This window comes from Callithrix jacchus, chromosome 1, assembly GCF_049354715.1.
Source record: "Callithrix jacchus isolate 240 chromosome 1, calJac240_pri, whole genome shotgun sequence".
NCBI lineage: Eukaryota > Metazoa > Chordata > Mammalia > Primates > Cebidae > Callithrix > Callithrix jacchus.
The window spans coordinates 12,624,255-12,639,652 of record NC_133502.1 but is presented as its reverse complement, the minus strand read 5'-3'; the positions used below and the strand labels follow the sequence as shown (position 1 = coordinate 12,639,652).

General features: G+C 41.1%; 1 long non-coding RNA gene across 2 annotated transcripts in view; it reads right to left on the bottom strand.

Moving 5' to 3' along the window:
* Window positions 1-4,088: 4,088 nt before the first annotated feature.
* The window catches only part of LOC144582137 (uncharacterized), a 35,357-nt gene continuing 24,047 nt past the window's right edge, over window positions 4,089-15,398 (bottom strand). For both annotated transcript variants that reach the window (XR_013534208.1, XR_013534203.1), the window contains exon 3: window positions 4,089-4,633. This is a non-coding gene — a long non-coding RNA (uncharacterized LOC144582137). The remainder of the gene's footprint in view (window positions 4,634-15,398) is intronic.

Below are 15,398 nucleotides of genomic sequence, written 5' to 3'. Positions count from 1 at the left end.
GGCAGCTTCTTAGTACGTCCCTGTGAGCAAACATCAGCATGGTTGTGATATCCTCATTTATACCACAAATGGCATTATTCTGGTTTATTCCTTAATACTGAATGGACCACTTTTCACAGTATAACCTTTCCAAACAACTGAATACACCGTAACAAAGTCTTTAAGACATACAATAGCATATCTTTTTTGTTTGTTTGGTGAGACCCAGTCTTGCTCTTTTTCCCAGCCTGGAGTGCAGTGATGCAATCTCAGCTCACTGCAACCCTCGCTTCCCGGGTTCAAGAGCTTCTCCTGCCTCAGCCTTCAGAGTAGCTGGGATTACAGGCACAGGCCACAGTGTCAGCTAAGTTTGTTGAAAAGACAGGGTTTCACCATGTTGGCCAGACTAGTCTTGAACTCCTGACCTCAAATGATCCACCTGTCTTGGTCTCCCAAAGTGCTGGGATTACAGGCGTGAGCCACTGCACCTGGCTGAGATACAACAGCATTTGTTTACAAAGTTTTAAAGTTGTCATAAAACGCTCCTTGAATTTCATGTATAGGTGAAGTTATACATCAGCATGTGCCAGGCACTGGTGCTGACTATATATAATGCTGGAGTTAAAGGGCTGTGATTGCATTTGCCTAGGGTACAAAGGCTGTGTCCCTTGTCTTTTGTTTTCTTAACTAATTGGTGAAATGTGTCTGTTTGGAGGTTTTTTGTTTTGTTGTTTTGTTTTTTGGTGTGCGTTTTGTTTTAATAAAAATGTAATGAATGCACTTGGCAAACAAAACCAAAGTTATGTGTGAAAAATAATGGAAGGAAGTCTCTGCCCACTCTGTGCTCTGGGCCCTCTCTCTAGAGGCAGGTGCTGCTGCCAGTTTCTTAGACATAGTAGCAGACAGACCTTTATGGTGGCCCAATGACTCCCCACTTCTAGCTTCCCACCCTTGAGCTCTTCCATCCCTTGAGGAGGGCAGGACCTATGACTTGCTTCTGACCAAAAGAACATAGGAATGGGGGTGGATTATTTGTGATGACGATTATGTGATGATGTGACTATGTTATGAAGACTGTAGTGCTGTCTTACTTGAGTTTCTTGCTTTCTTGCTAACCTTGAGGTCATGCAAATGGCCATGCTGGAAACTTCATGTGACAAGAAACTGTGGGCAGCTGGTAGGAGGCAAGAGAGGCCTCCCATGGACAGACAGTGCTGATAGGGGAAAGCTTTCAGTCCTACAACCACAAGCATTGGATTCTGCCAGCAACCACATGGGTTTGAAAGTAGCTCCTTCTCCAGTCAAAACTCCAAATGAGAACACAGCCCCAGCCACCATCTTGATGGTAGCCTTGCGGAGAATCTGACTAAGGCATGGCCAGACTCCTGACGCACAGAAATTGGAAGATCAGTGCGTGTTGTTCTAAGCACTAAGTTGGAGGTGACATTGTTACACAGTAATAGAAAATTAATACAGTACCTTTCCATAAATAGTATGTGCAAAATATTTATACATGCTTATTTTTGCTCCAATTTTGAAAATTATTCAATATGGTCATGTATACATCTACCTTCTTAATTTTTTTTTTTTCCTATATATATATATATTTTTTTTTTTTTTTTAATTTTTTATTGGATTATAGGTTTTGGGGTACATGAGCAGAGCATGCAAGACAGTTGCGTAGGTACACACATGGCAGTGTGCTTTGCTTTTCTTCTCCCCTTCACCCACATTTGGCATTTCTCCCCAGGCTATCCCTCCCCACCTCCCCCTCCCACTGGCCCTCCCCTTTTCCCCCCAATAGACCCCAGTGTTTAGTACTCCCCTTTCTGTGTCCATGTGTTCTCATTTTTCATCACCCACCTATGAGTGAGAATATGCGGTGTTTCATTTTCTGTTCTTGTGTCAGTTTGCTGAGGATGATGTTTTCCAGATTCATCCATGTCCCTACAAACGACACGAACTCATCATTTCTGATTGCTGCATAATATTCCATGGTGTATATGTGCCACATTTTTGAAAACCCTTCAATTCTGGGCAAGCCAGGATAATTAGCAGCCCTGCTTAAAACCTCAGCTGGAAAAATAATAAAAAGACTAAGTGGACAGGTAAGTGGGAACGAAAAGAGAAGTTTGTTAAAAAATAACTTACTGTCTCAAGGCATTGCAGCCACTTTCATGCTTTTCTGGTGACAGAGTGAGGTCTTTTAGGAAAACGACCTAAAAATCCATAAATGGGGACTGGATAAATAAAATTTGAATGCTCAATCCTGGAAGATTATGCAGCCTTAAAAATTACCTTCTTAATTTTTAAGGCTGCATAATCTTCCAGGATTGAGCATTCAAATTTTATTTATCCAGTCCCCATTTATGGATTTTTAGGTCGTTTTCCTAAAAGACCTCACTCTGTCACCAGAAAAGCATGAAAGTGGCTGCAATGCCTTGAGACAGTAAGTTATTTTTTAACAAACTTCTCTTTTCGTTCCCACTTACCTGTCCACTTAGTCTTTTTATTATTTTTCCAGCTGAGGTTTTAAGCAGGGCTGCTAATTATCCTGGCTTGCCCAGAATTGAAGGGTTTTCTGGGATGCAGGACTTTCAGTGTTAACACCAGGACAGTCCCAGGGAAAAATGGGACAGTCACTCACCCTATAACCCCTTTAAAAGTACAAATAAAAGGAAAAAGGAGAAAATCCCAAAACTCGCAGGTGACTTCCTCAAATCACAGCCAACAGCGAAGGAAGAGCATTTCCGATACCTGGCTTCTGCTGGGAGAGGGTATGCTCATCTCAGCTTGGGGTTCCCTTTGAGGCTGCTGCTAAAAGTAAATATGTAAGTTTCATTCTCTAATGCAAGAATGAAAGGAAGACTTTGGGTTTTCAGAACAATAATCTGCCTTTTTTTATCAAAGGGATAAACCACTCAACCTAAAAGAATAGTTATCCACATAGGGCTTGGATTATCACCTCATAAAGCAGTAGGGTTCTTCTGTTATCACCTAAATAAAGCTGCCATGAAGCTGGAACAAATAGGCCAGGCAGAGAGAGTCTCTGCAAAACGAGAGGCTGTGAATTATAAAGGCTTTAGAAATGTGCTGCTGCAGACCGGATGATGCTTGCATTTGAGTCAGGCTGGCTGGAGGCCTTGAGCGATGACTTCATGTCTCTGAATCTCAGTTTTCTCATCTGTAGGGCATGGTGCATGGCAGGTGTTTAAACAAATGTGTGAAGGGGAGGAAGGCAGCAAAACACACTGCCATGTGTGTACCTATGCAACTATCTTGCATGTTCTGCACAGGTACCCCAAAACCTAAAATGCAATTTAAAAAAAATACAGTTTCTACCTCTCTTCCTCTCCTAAGAGAGGAAAAGCAGGGCATACCGGATGGACAGAGGTGGACATGTATTCCAAGAGGAGCAGACATGCAAATTCTAATTTGATGTGGCCAAAAATATTAAGTGTGCTTGGAAAGGGGCACTGAGAGGAACATTAACAGAGTGTGTGACCTGCCTGCTACATTCAGAAAAGGGAAAAGCTAAGTTTATTGAGCACGCATTTACTATATCCAAGAGAGACACCAGCAAATCTGCGCAGTAGCACATTTGAGTGTTTCCACAGGCGTGATGGTTAGGAGCTGCTTTCTCATGCCAATGGAAAAATTATCTGCTTTACGTTTACTACTTCATATTTCACTGTAGGCATTCGAAGCTTTCATTCTCCTTAGAAGGAAAAAGATCCCATCCTCTCATATACTTGAAAATGATAAATTAAAGCACCTTTTAGCCTTCTCTTTCCAATTCATATACTATTTCCTCAGGAACAGCAAATGCATTTGTGCAGCAGCTTTGGGCCCTCCAACCACAGCCGTCGTCACACAGTTCCGGTGCTCAGAGACTCCGGGAGAAAGCTGTTACCTGCACTTGCCAGTTCAGTAGTCAGGTTAAGTGGAATAAAAAGGGGCCCCAGGCGGTGGGCTTCCTCCTTTCACTTGTGACACTTCTGAATAGAGACACAGATGCCTGTGTGTTTGCTGTGCTCATTTGTGAGTGTCCTGTCAGCTGAAGAAGGGTTAGAAAATAACTACCAGGGAAAGAAAACCAAACTATCAAATGAGAGTAATCAAATGTAGTGATTACAGAAGGCCAGTCAAGATTCTCAGAATAAACAAGAATCTGGAGTCTTACCTGTTTCACACCAAAGGATGTTATCAGAGAGACAGCTATGGTTCAACCACTGTCTGTGAGTCATGGGGACAAGGAAGGGGTACAGAGAACTCAGTAGGAGCAGCTGAGGGGCTTCCTAGGGGCAAATACAGTGGGAAGAAACAAAAGAGGGTGGTGACCCAGTCTGATTCCTTCTCTACCTTTTATCCTCTTACCTCAGCCATTGCCTACTCCCACACACCACTCTACTTCTCGGTGATCAGCCTTCTGACCCTCCCAACGTACAATGTTATACAGCCATCTTAATGAGAAGCAGGGATCGCGTCTCTGAAAATGTCATTTAAGTTTTCGCAGGAATCATTTATTTTGGTCTCCTTGGTTACTTCAACGCAGATGAGGTCTACAGCTTTCACAAGCACATGCTGAGAAGGGGGCAGAGGAGAACTTCCAGCTTCAGGCAACAGCATGGAGATTACCCACATTCAATAGCAACTGCAGCAGAAAAGAAAAAATTATTTAGAGGATAAGTAACTCAATAATGACACATATTTTCACTTTGAATTTTTCACTGTTATACATCATCCATCCATTTATCATTGATTCAGCCCTAGCTATTACCCGGCTCATGTTCTCATTTTCTTTGTAAACACCTTTAATTCTCTTGCTTCTCTGAACCGGCCTGGGCAAGACCATCACTGGACAGACAGAATACCTACTGATTTCATTTCTGCAGCTGAGCAGACACACATTCGTTTAGCAAAGCACACAATTTTATGTTTGTTTCACTTTAATACAGGTTCAGACAATTCAATACCTCTTGCTAATCATATTATGGCTTCCTAGTGGAATCTGTTTCTCATTCTCTAAAATGAGTTTTGATACATTGCTCTCTTGACTCAAATCTCTTGTTTCCCCTTTACCCTCTCAAGTCTCAACAGAAGACCTTGGCATAAAATTCTAAGAGGAATTGGAAGCTATCACATGAGAAGTCCTTCTTCCCCTTGCCTCCATTAAATTGACCAACATACAACAGAATGTGAACCTAACCTCTTTGCCTTCCCTTCATCTACAGTGAATAAACTCTCTCTGCTTCTGTCAACCACATATTCACCATCCTCTCCTTCCTTCCCCAGAGCCTCACTCATGTAAGTACCCCTTCTCTTTCCTGCATCACTAGCTTCCTCTTTGTTCCAGATCAGTGTAATGCAAAACAAAAGTGCCCTCAATCTTCAATACAAAACAAAACAGAACCTCAAAAACCTCTCTTGATACATTTGCGATATACTAAGTGCACTTGGAAAGGGGCACTGAGAGAAACAGTAACAGTGTGTGACCTGCCTGCTACACTCAGGAAGGGGGAAAAACTCCAAATCCATTACCCTGCTTTACACTCTTTAAGCAAATATCATTGAAAGAGTTTTCTAGAGTTTCCATCTTCACTACATACTAGTGTTCCACAAAAACTGTTCACTGAAGTTTCCAATGACCTTCACTTTGCAAAATAAGGCAAAATATTTTGTGTTACCTGATTTCTCAGCAGTATTTGACGCAGGTGGTCATTCATTCCCTCTTCAAACACTCTTTCTCATTGGCTTCTGTGATATCACTCTCTCCTGATTTTTCTATCACTCCCTTGTGGCCATACATTCGTAGTTACGCATTCTCAGTTTCTGTTTTTGACTCTTGCTTTCCTTCATGATACCGAAATGTTGGAATGTCCACAGGGATATGACCCAGGGCCCCTTTTCTTCCCAATCTATACTATTTTGCATTCCCATTTAATGTCATTCAAAGGGAAATAAGCCTCACATTTGCAAATATCCAGCTCTTTTAAATGCCAGACTCTTATGTCTAACTGATATCTAATACCTTTACTCAGCAGCATATGCCCCAGTCTTTCCCGTATCAGTAAATGATTCTTGGAACTCAGGGTTAAGAACAAGATCAAGTTCTTTTTGTTTTTTTTTTTTATTTTCTTCCTCATATCTAATCCATTGGAAGGTTCTGAGAGCAATTCTTCTGGGACACACCCTGAATCAATCCACTTCTCTCCATTTCTAATGCCCCCACCTGAATCCAAGCTACCATTACTAATTATCCAGATTATTACATGAGTCCCTCACTGGTGTCCCTGCAGCCACATAGGCATTATTCCTATTTTACACATTAGAAAACTCAAGTTCAAAGGAGTCAAATGACTTCATTCATTCAAAAATAGTTTTGGGCACCTGCTTTGTGCCTCCAGACACCTGCATGAGTGGTATGGTACATAAAAGGCGGTGCCAGGTCTCTCTGACACTGAAACCCTATTCTCAGTCTCATGCATCACACTGCTTTCAGGAATGCTCCAGAACATTCTTCCTAATGCAGAGACAAACACACAGAAAATGACCCAAGGACAGTGTACCTGCACATATGCCACATGCTTCTCAAAAGCAAAACCAGATAAATACAACCTGAAGGCTTTGGGAATTTTCTCAAGAAAGTCATACTCCTCTACGAGAATTTCTCTCAAGGAACCTGACCTCTTTTCCTTCACCTGTGTGGGTGGCTCCCCAATTCTTTCCTCCTGTATTCGGTGTCTGAGAGATCCTTTCCCGCGGCCACTCCTGCTACATTACCTGGAATGCCTTTAAGGCCACATGTCTGGCTAGTAACTACTGGGCTCAGCGAAAGCATCATCTTATGTAGGGAGCCTTCCCTGGCTTCTCTACACCAGAGAAGGTTCCCCTCCTCCATGCTCTCTGGTTGTCTGTGTTCACTTTTATCATGATACTCCTCACATTGTATCACAACGTTTGACTTATACTTACAAAAAACTTTGTCACATGCTTTAAAAATGTTAGATACAATTGATAAATCTAGATGGAGATACTTAAAAAAAATCCATAATGGAAAGTCTAAATATCTAACTCCCCTTTGCAGAACCTGACACTCCTAATTGTGTTTGCCCTCACCAGCTTAAACTTCCTGAAGACAAAAGAAGTTCTAAATGCTTACTGCATATGTGGTTGAATGGAAACGTAAGTCACGTCAGCACTGCACGGGTGTGGAAAACAAATACAGTCACTTCCACTCGGCTTGCCCAACAAATCACTCAAGACCATTTGCCCCTCTTAGCAAAATATTTAGTGTCTCCTCAATTCCTAGTTCTATTGCTAAGAATCTTAGGACGTACTCTGTCCAAAGGAGGCAATACTGCTTCCAAATGTTAGGAAGAGAGAGAGTCCTGGAAAGTCCAATAATCTGCAGCCCCACAAGGATTTGAGCGAGAGACTTTGTAGTGTAGATCCCAACGTACAACTGTAGCAGTGCCCTTGTCTGGATCATGGCTACTGTGTTCAGGGGAATTCCAGAGTCAGATGCCAATTTGGGTTGAAGCCATTCCTCTTTCCAAACCCCTGAGGGGTTTGTGTTGAGGTTGGCTAGGCTTCTTTCTTTTCAATGATTTCCTCCTGGGGAGAAGGGGGTGGTTGATGTCTTTTATAGCTGGCACATCGTGGTTAGAGGCACCAGAATCTACTCTTACAAGTCCGTCTAACTTTAAAGTTCAGTGAGCAGTGAGTGAGGTTTTCATCTTTTTACTCTTCCAGAAAGCCTGAAGTTTTTAAGTGTCTTGGTTCATACCAATTCCAGATTCATGTTTCAAACAGGTGTCAGAGAGGCAACTTTTGCTAACCCACCAGATGATCTATTACAACCTTACCACATGACAGTGGATGGCTACCTTTTCGCCTTGCATTTACCTCAGAAATGCTACACAGGTGATTCTTCTTCCTATCAAAGTACAAATCCTGGTCAGGTGTGGTGACTCATGCCTGTATTCCCAGAACTTTGGGAGGCTGAGGAGGGCAGATTACTTGAGGTCAGGAGTTTGAGATCAGCCTGGCCAACATGGTAAAACCCTGTCTCTACTAAACATACAAAAATGAACTGGGCATAGTGGTGGGTGGCTGTGATCCCAGCTACTCAGGAGAGTGAGGCAGGAGAATTTCCTAAATCCAGAAGATGGAGGCTGTAGTGAGCCAAGATCGTACCACTGCATCACAGCCTGGGTGACAGAGAAAGACTCCATCTCAAAACAAACAAACAAATAAAAATCCCTCTTCAACTGTAGGCAATATCTGGCATAATTTAGAGGATAATTTTTGCCTCACTTGATCACCAGTAGCCTCATTAGACCTGGGTGATAGGGTCCTGCATTTTTCAAAACATGATATAAGTTAATTGAATTAAGGTAGATGGTTCCTACTATCACTGGGGATCCAGTGCTCAGGGTGAGCACAGTGACCTAACAGTAGACATCTATTTTGGAGACCAAAACTGTGGAGGCCCCGGGGAAAATGCTTCTCCCTGTATTGCCCTGTGGGTCCTGTGGAAACCGTGTGGGTTGTTCTGATGCCAAGTCAGAGAGAATGAATATGCTCATCTTTCCTCTCAAAGAGCATAAGTATAATATTCTTGAATAACAAAGTGGGTTTTTTTTCCTCTGGCTAGTGCCAAGTGTTCATCTTCTTGTGTCTCTAGATGTTCCAGTTTGTGGTTCCACAGACACTCAAGAATTCATGAGATATTTCAGCAGTTGCACATGAGAGGCTGAGGGACATTTTGAAGCATTCACAATTCATAGTCCTGTTACATTTGTATAAATATATGCCTAGATGTAATATGCATGAGAAGCAATGCTAACTCTATATGGGCAACTAGGATAACTTTTAATACTAGTTTAAATAGCATCTTACATTTTATCTTAAAAATTCATTATGTTATTAATATTTTACAGTATTTTAAAATTTTAGCTTTATTTAAAGATATTTGGTATAAATTGATTATAATTCTATTTTGTCTTTTAGTTTTAATAGATATTCTGAATATTTCAAAGGAAAAATAACTGAAAAGATACAAAAATGATGTTTTTAATTTTTATGTCTATTTAGTTTACATTTCAATAAAATATATTCAAACTCTAAACACTTTAATGCAATTAATTTAATTTTTAATTACTTAGAAAATTACTTGCAAACTAGAATACTCATTATATGAAAACATTAATTATGACTGTACAATTAGCAAATTTTGCTGAAATATAGACATAGAATTCAAGTATCTCATTGTGGTGGATGGTGGATGGGTGATTGAGGTGACCTTCTCTAGGGAAAAACATAAATCTGAGACAACTTTTCTCTCCCCTCCAGGAATGGAAGACCCTAACTGTGTTTCTGCAGACTGACATCCCAGCCCTCAAAAGAAGTGGGAACTGGGTATTTTGGTTTCATAAATAGATGTACTTTTTCCTTCAAGTGACATCGGCTTTAGTTTTAATTGCTGTTGAGAGTCTTCATTTGAGGTTTTTTGCTTTGTTTCACCAGGAATGCATCTGTATGCAGAGCTGGATTAATGCATGTTCACCGTAGCAACAGACACTGCACACCCTGGCGAACTGTGGGCCATCCCAAGAAGCAGTTTAATGGGGCTTTCTCTTTTTAACAGGATCTGAGATTGTGCAAGGTGGTTTTCGGGAGAATATGTTCTGGATATGGTATTGTCAGAAAGCAGGGGTAATCTATGATTGGGTAGTTGGGTATCTTAATGAATTTTATCTAGAAGCATAAAAATGTAGAAAGAGGTTAAATGTTTAATTGACAAAGAAGAGGGAGTCACACAAGTTCCTTAAGAGTGGGAGGCCAGGTGCGGTGGCTCACACCTCTAATCCCAGCACTTTGGGAGGGTGAGGCAGGCAGATCACCTGAGGTCAGGAGTTTGAGACAAGCCTGGCCAACATGGTGAAGCCCTGTCTCTACTAAAAATACAAAAAATAGCCAGGCATGGTGGTGCACACTTGTAATCTCAGCTATTTGGGAGGATGAGGCACGAGAATCACTTGAACACAGGAGGCAGAGGTTGCAGTGAGTCAAGATCACGCCACTGCACTCCAGCCTGGGTGACAGAGTGAGACTCTGTCTCAAACAAACAAACAAACAAACACAAAGAGAGGGAGATGCTTGACCATTTCTTGTGGTTTGCACAAGAAATGTCTTTGTCTGTGTTCTGACATGGTCACCAACCGGCCTTGGTTTCATCTTGCTTTATCACCTTGTCTGAAGATGATGGTCTGTGAGATTGATTATATTTAGCAAGGAAACCCTGAGGGATGCTGATGAGTACCACCCCAGCTGCTGGCCATCATGGGCTGCTTTTTCTCCTGTCCCCTTTATGAGACCTGAAAGGGAATTAAGGGTTTAATATTGAATAATGATGGGGAGAAGGTGGGTAGCGTAAAGTGAGAAGGAGTGATAGGAAACTTGCACTCCAGATAGAAGACTAGTCCACACTTGAGGCTCCTACCCAGTCAGCTGCAGGGGCCTTGCTCAGGTTCCCAGTAACTTCTAAGTCAGTCCTCACCAGTAACTCACCCCGCTGTCACCTAACTAAGCATTACACTGCGATGGCAGCTAGCTTTGCAAGGGGAGGGCAACAGGCTACCAATGCCATCAGCCTTTGTTTCACCTCAGACTCTGAAGCCAGACTCGATGGCTTTGAATCTTTTCTCTACCACTCAGTTCCTAGCTTTGCCCATCTATGCTGTTTCCTCTCCAAAAATTTATACCTTGTGGGATTATTGTATGAATAAGGGAATCCATACATGGAAATTTCCTAATGCAGTGCCTAGAGCATTGTTGTCTGTGTCAGCTACTATTGCAATTATTATCTTCTCCTACAGAGCACCCCAAATCTCCCGACCACACACATGCATTTCCAGAATCCCTTGTACTTCTGCAGGATGGGAGGAGGGACCTCTCCCACACTTACTGGTTGGGCAAAACAAGTTAGAGCCCTAGGGCAGATTATGGTGAGTGGGCAGGTCTGTTACATGGTACTTGTGGAGCAAGGATGGCATGAAGTCTGAATCTGGGTGAGGCATCCGAGTTGGACCTTCCAATCCCCCAGGCCCTGCCTGTGGTTACCTATAAGGCAAGGGCCAAGGGGACATGTGTAGAGAAACTGCTGAGCACTGCGGGTCAGAAATGCCATTTTTCCGGGCTTCTTTCTTTCCAAAACACACTTTCACACATAATAGATTTTAAATAATGCTGATAAAACTACCACAATTTTTCCATTTCAAGAAGGGTCAGCTTCCAATGACAGGGAGGGGCTGTGAGCAACGAGCATTAATGCTGTAAATCACAAGAATGGGCTCCACATGCAGCAATTCTCTTCCTTATGAGCTTTTAATGTCTTCTTTCGTCACTGTGGAATATCTTATTTACTCTCTGCCAGAGCTTTGGCTTCAGCCCTTCTACTAGCCATAAAAGTAATAGCCAATGTTTGCACAAAATGATAAATCAGACAAGGCAAATATTATACATGTGGAGTACAAATCCACCTGAACTCCTTTTGATCTCTTATCACAAGGTTATTTGGATGTGTCAGAGTAAGAGGATTTAGTTCTGTTTCTTATCAATGCAAATCTTACAAGCAAGTAGAAGAAATAGGTAAATACAAAGTTTGACTTGAAGGGCAAAGGGACAGGTCTTTGTCGAAATCTGCATCCTCCATAAAATCTCTCTCCTGAATTGGTCTGTTGCTTAATATCAGATACTAGTCTTTGGGGGCATTTGCATTTCAAGACATGGCAAGAGTTTAAGTTGCAAGAGTAAACCTCAAGTTGTACAATTCAACATCAGTTAGTCTACAGTGGAAATACTTGCTTCAGCATGGAAGGTCAAACTCCAAGGACATTGGACTATATTTTGTTACTCGTGTGGAAATAGGTAAAGGACCACTTGGATTCTAATGATGTAGGCAATTCCTTTTAGACTTTTTAGACTATGGCCACTGTATTCTGCTTTTGCTTTTTTGCCTGGTTATGTTCTTTATAAGGGACAAAAAGTTGCTAATGTGGACCATGATGAAAATAATGTGATTAGTTGATTAATAAAAGTGCAGCAATTATAACATCCCACTTCCTAAAAGCCCATGTTAGCTCCTAGTGGTAAATTGCCAATTAGGTAAAATATCTAGCAACCTGAAGATGACTTTTCTTGGATTGTGTTCTAAGTGCACTATAGCTGGAACCTGAGCAATGCCATTTTATAAAAGACAAAGCTGTTTTCCAAAAATAAGTTGTAATGGCTGCCCCATTCTCCTCACAATGACTGCTAACCTTGGCTTCTGTAAATAAAACTGCTTACCTTTTCTTATCAGTGATTGCCAGAATTGCTGGCCTTTGCTTACAGGTAGTGACCAGAATAAGCAGCCCAAGTTAATTCCATCCTGGCCCCTGTGACTTGTAATAAGTAACTAAAGATCTGTGGATTCCACTACTGCCCAGACGATGTGTAAACTAACGCTTATCTTGACTTCTGTAAACCACTTAGGTACCAATCGAAGTGACAACAAGTCCCCTAGCCCTTGGAATGTCCGGAGACCTGCATCCTCCTCTCTGCCCGGGAGGTGATTTACGGAATCCCCTGGCCTTCAGAATGTCTGAATCCCCTCACCCCCACCCCTGCCCCGCACACTCACCCCGGAGGTGATTTACGGGCATAAAAGGGTCTTGTCACCCTCCTTTCGGGGCCACGGGTTGCAGAGATGTGAGTCCTCCGTGGTCGCCAGCAATAAAGACCCTACAATTTGGCATACTTTTGTCTTGGTGTTAATTTTTATACTTGATCCAAATACTTCATAAGCACCATGGGAAAAGAAACCATAGACCAAGGTAAACTGTTCTCAACCATCATAGAAGAGAAGGAATCAAGGCCTGGCCTAGAAGGATGGAGTCCAGGTGACTTGACTCAAGGTCAGGATATTCTACTTTGTCATGAACGCTGAAAAATACCTTAAATACTTCATCTTAGATAGTGAAAGCTTCTGAATGTGCTGGTAAAGTACAGCTTTAACTCCACATGCAATTGCTTGTTTTACTCAAGAGTGCATGATCCAGGGGAAGTCACATGGCATTACATTGGAAAATGACACATTTAACTGGCAGCTATTATAAATTTTTCTGGTAGGGCAAATTTTCATCAACCTACAGTGTTAATTTGTGTACTGGATGTCAGAAATGTTTTTTATTGGTAAGAAATACTGCTCTTTTGACTAGTATGAGGACTGTTAGAAATGGGATCTCATTGGTAAAATTTAAGGTTTCCTTTTTTTGGTTATTTAAAATTTTTTTTTATTATTCTGTAAGTTCTGGGACACACATGCAGAATGTGCAGGTTTGTTATATGGGTATACATGTGCCATAGTGGTTTGCTGCACCTATCAACCCAACATATACAACAAATACATTAGGTGTTTCTCTTAATGCTATCCTTCCTGTTGGCTCCCACCCTCTGACAGGCCACAGTGTGTGATATTCTCCTTTCTGTTCCCATATGTGCTCATTGTTCAACTCCCACTTATGCGTGAGAACATGCAGTGTTTGGTTTTCTGTTCCTGTGTCAGTTTGCTGAGAATGATGGCTTCCAGTTTTATCCATGTCCCTGCAAAGGACATGAAGTCATTTTTTTATGACTGCATAGTATTCCATGATGCATGTGTGCCACATTTTCTTTATCCAGTCTATCATTGATGGGCATTTGGGTTGCTTCCAAGTCTTTGCTATTGTGAATAGTGCTGCAATGAACATACATGTGCATGTGTCTTTATAGTAGGATGATTTATAATCCTTTGGGTTTATACCCAGTAATGGAATTGCTGGTTCAAATGGTATTTCTAGTTCTAGATCCTTGAAGAACTGCCACACTGTCTTCCACAATGATTGAACTAATTTATACTCCCACCAACAGTGTAAAAGTGTTCCTATTTCTCCACATCCTCTTCAGCATCTGTTGTTTCCTGAATTTTTAATGATCGCCATTCTAACTGGCATGAGATGGTATCTCATTGTGGTTTTGATTTACATTTCTCTAATGACCAGCGATGATGAACTTTTTTTTCATGTTTGTTGGCTGTATAAATGTCTTCTTTTATAAAACATCTGTTCATATTCTTTGCCACTTTTTGATGGGTTGTTTGGTTTTGTTTTTGGAAATTTGTTTAAGTTCCTCATAGATTCTGGGTATTAGCCCTTTGTCAGATGGATAGATTGCAAACATTTTCTCCCACTCTGTATGTTGCCTGTTCACTCTGAGGACAGTTTCTTATGCTGTGCAGAAGCTCTTTGTTGAGTTTGATCCCATTTGTCAATTTTGGCTCTTGTTTCCATGGCTTTTGGTGTTTTAGCCATGAAGTCTTTGCCCATGCCTATGTCTTGAATGGTGTTGTCTAGGTTTTTGTCTAGGGTTTTTATGGTTTTAGGTCTTACATTTAAGTCTTTAATCCATCTTGAGTTAATTTTTGTATAAGTTGTAAGGAAGGGGTGAAGTTTCAGTTTTCTGCACATGGCTAGCCAGTTTTCCCAACACCATTTATTAAATAGAGAATCCTTTCCCCATTGATTGTTTTTGGCAGGCTTGTCAAAGATCATATGATTGTAGATGTGTGGTGGTATTTCTGAGGCCCCTGTTCTGTTCCATTGGTCTATATATCTGTTTTGGTACCAGTACAAAGCTATTTTGATTCCTGTAGTCTTGTAGTATAATTTGAAGTCAGGTAGTGTGATGCCTCCAGCTTTGTTCTTTTTTTTTTTTAGGATTTTCTTGGCTATACAGGCCCTTTTTTGGTTCCATATAAAAGTTAAAGTAGTTTAATATAAAATAGTCCATATAAAATTTAAAGTAGTTTTTTCAAATTCCTTAAGAAAGCCAATGGTAGCTTGATGGAAATAGCATTAAATCTATAAATTACTTTGAGCAGTATGGCCATTTTCACAATATTGATTCTTTGTATCCATGAGCATGGAAAGTTCTTCCATTTGTTTATGTCCTCTCTTATTTCCTTGAGCAGTAATTTGTAGTTCTCCTTGAAGAGGTCCTTCACATTTCTTGTAAGTTATATTCCTAGGTATTTTATTCTCTTTGTAGCAATTGTGAATGGAAGTTCACTCATGATTTGGTTCTCTATTATTGGTGTCTAGGAATGCTTGTGATTTTTGCACATTGATTTTGTATCCTGAGACTTGCCTGAAGCTGCTTATCAGCTTAAGGAGTTTTGGGGCTGTGACAATGGGGTTTACTAAAGATACAGTCATGTCATCTGCAAACAGAGAGATAATTTGACTTCCTCTCTTCCTATTTGAGTATGCCTTATTTCTTTTTCTTGTCTGATTGCCCTGGCCAGAACTTCCAATACTATGTTGAATAAGAGTGGT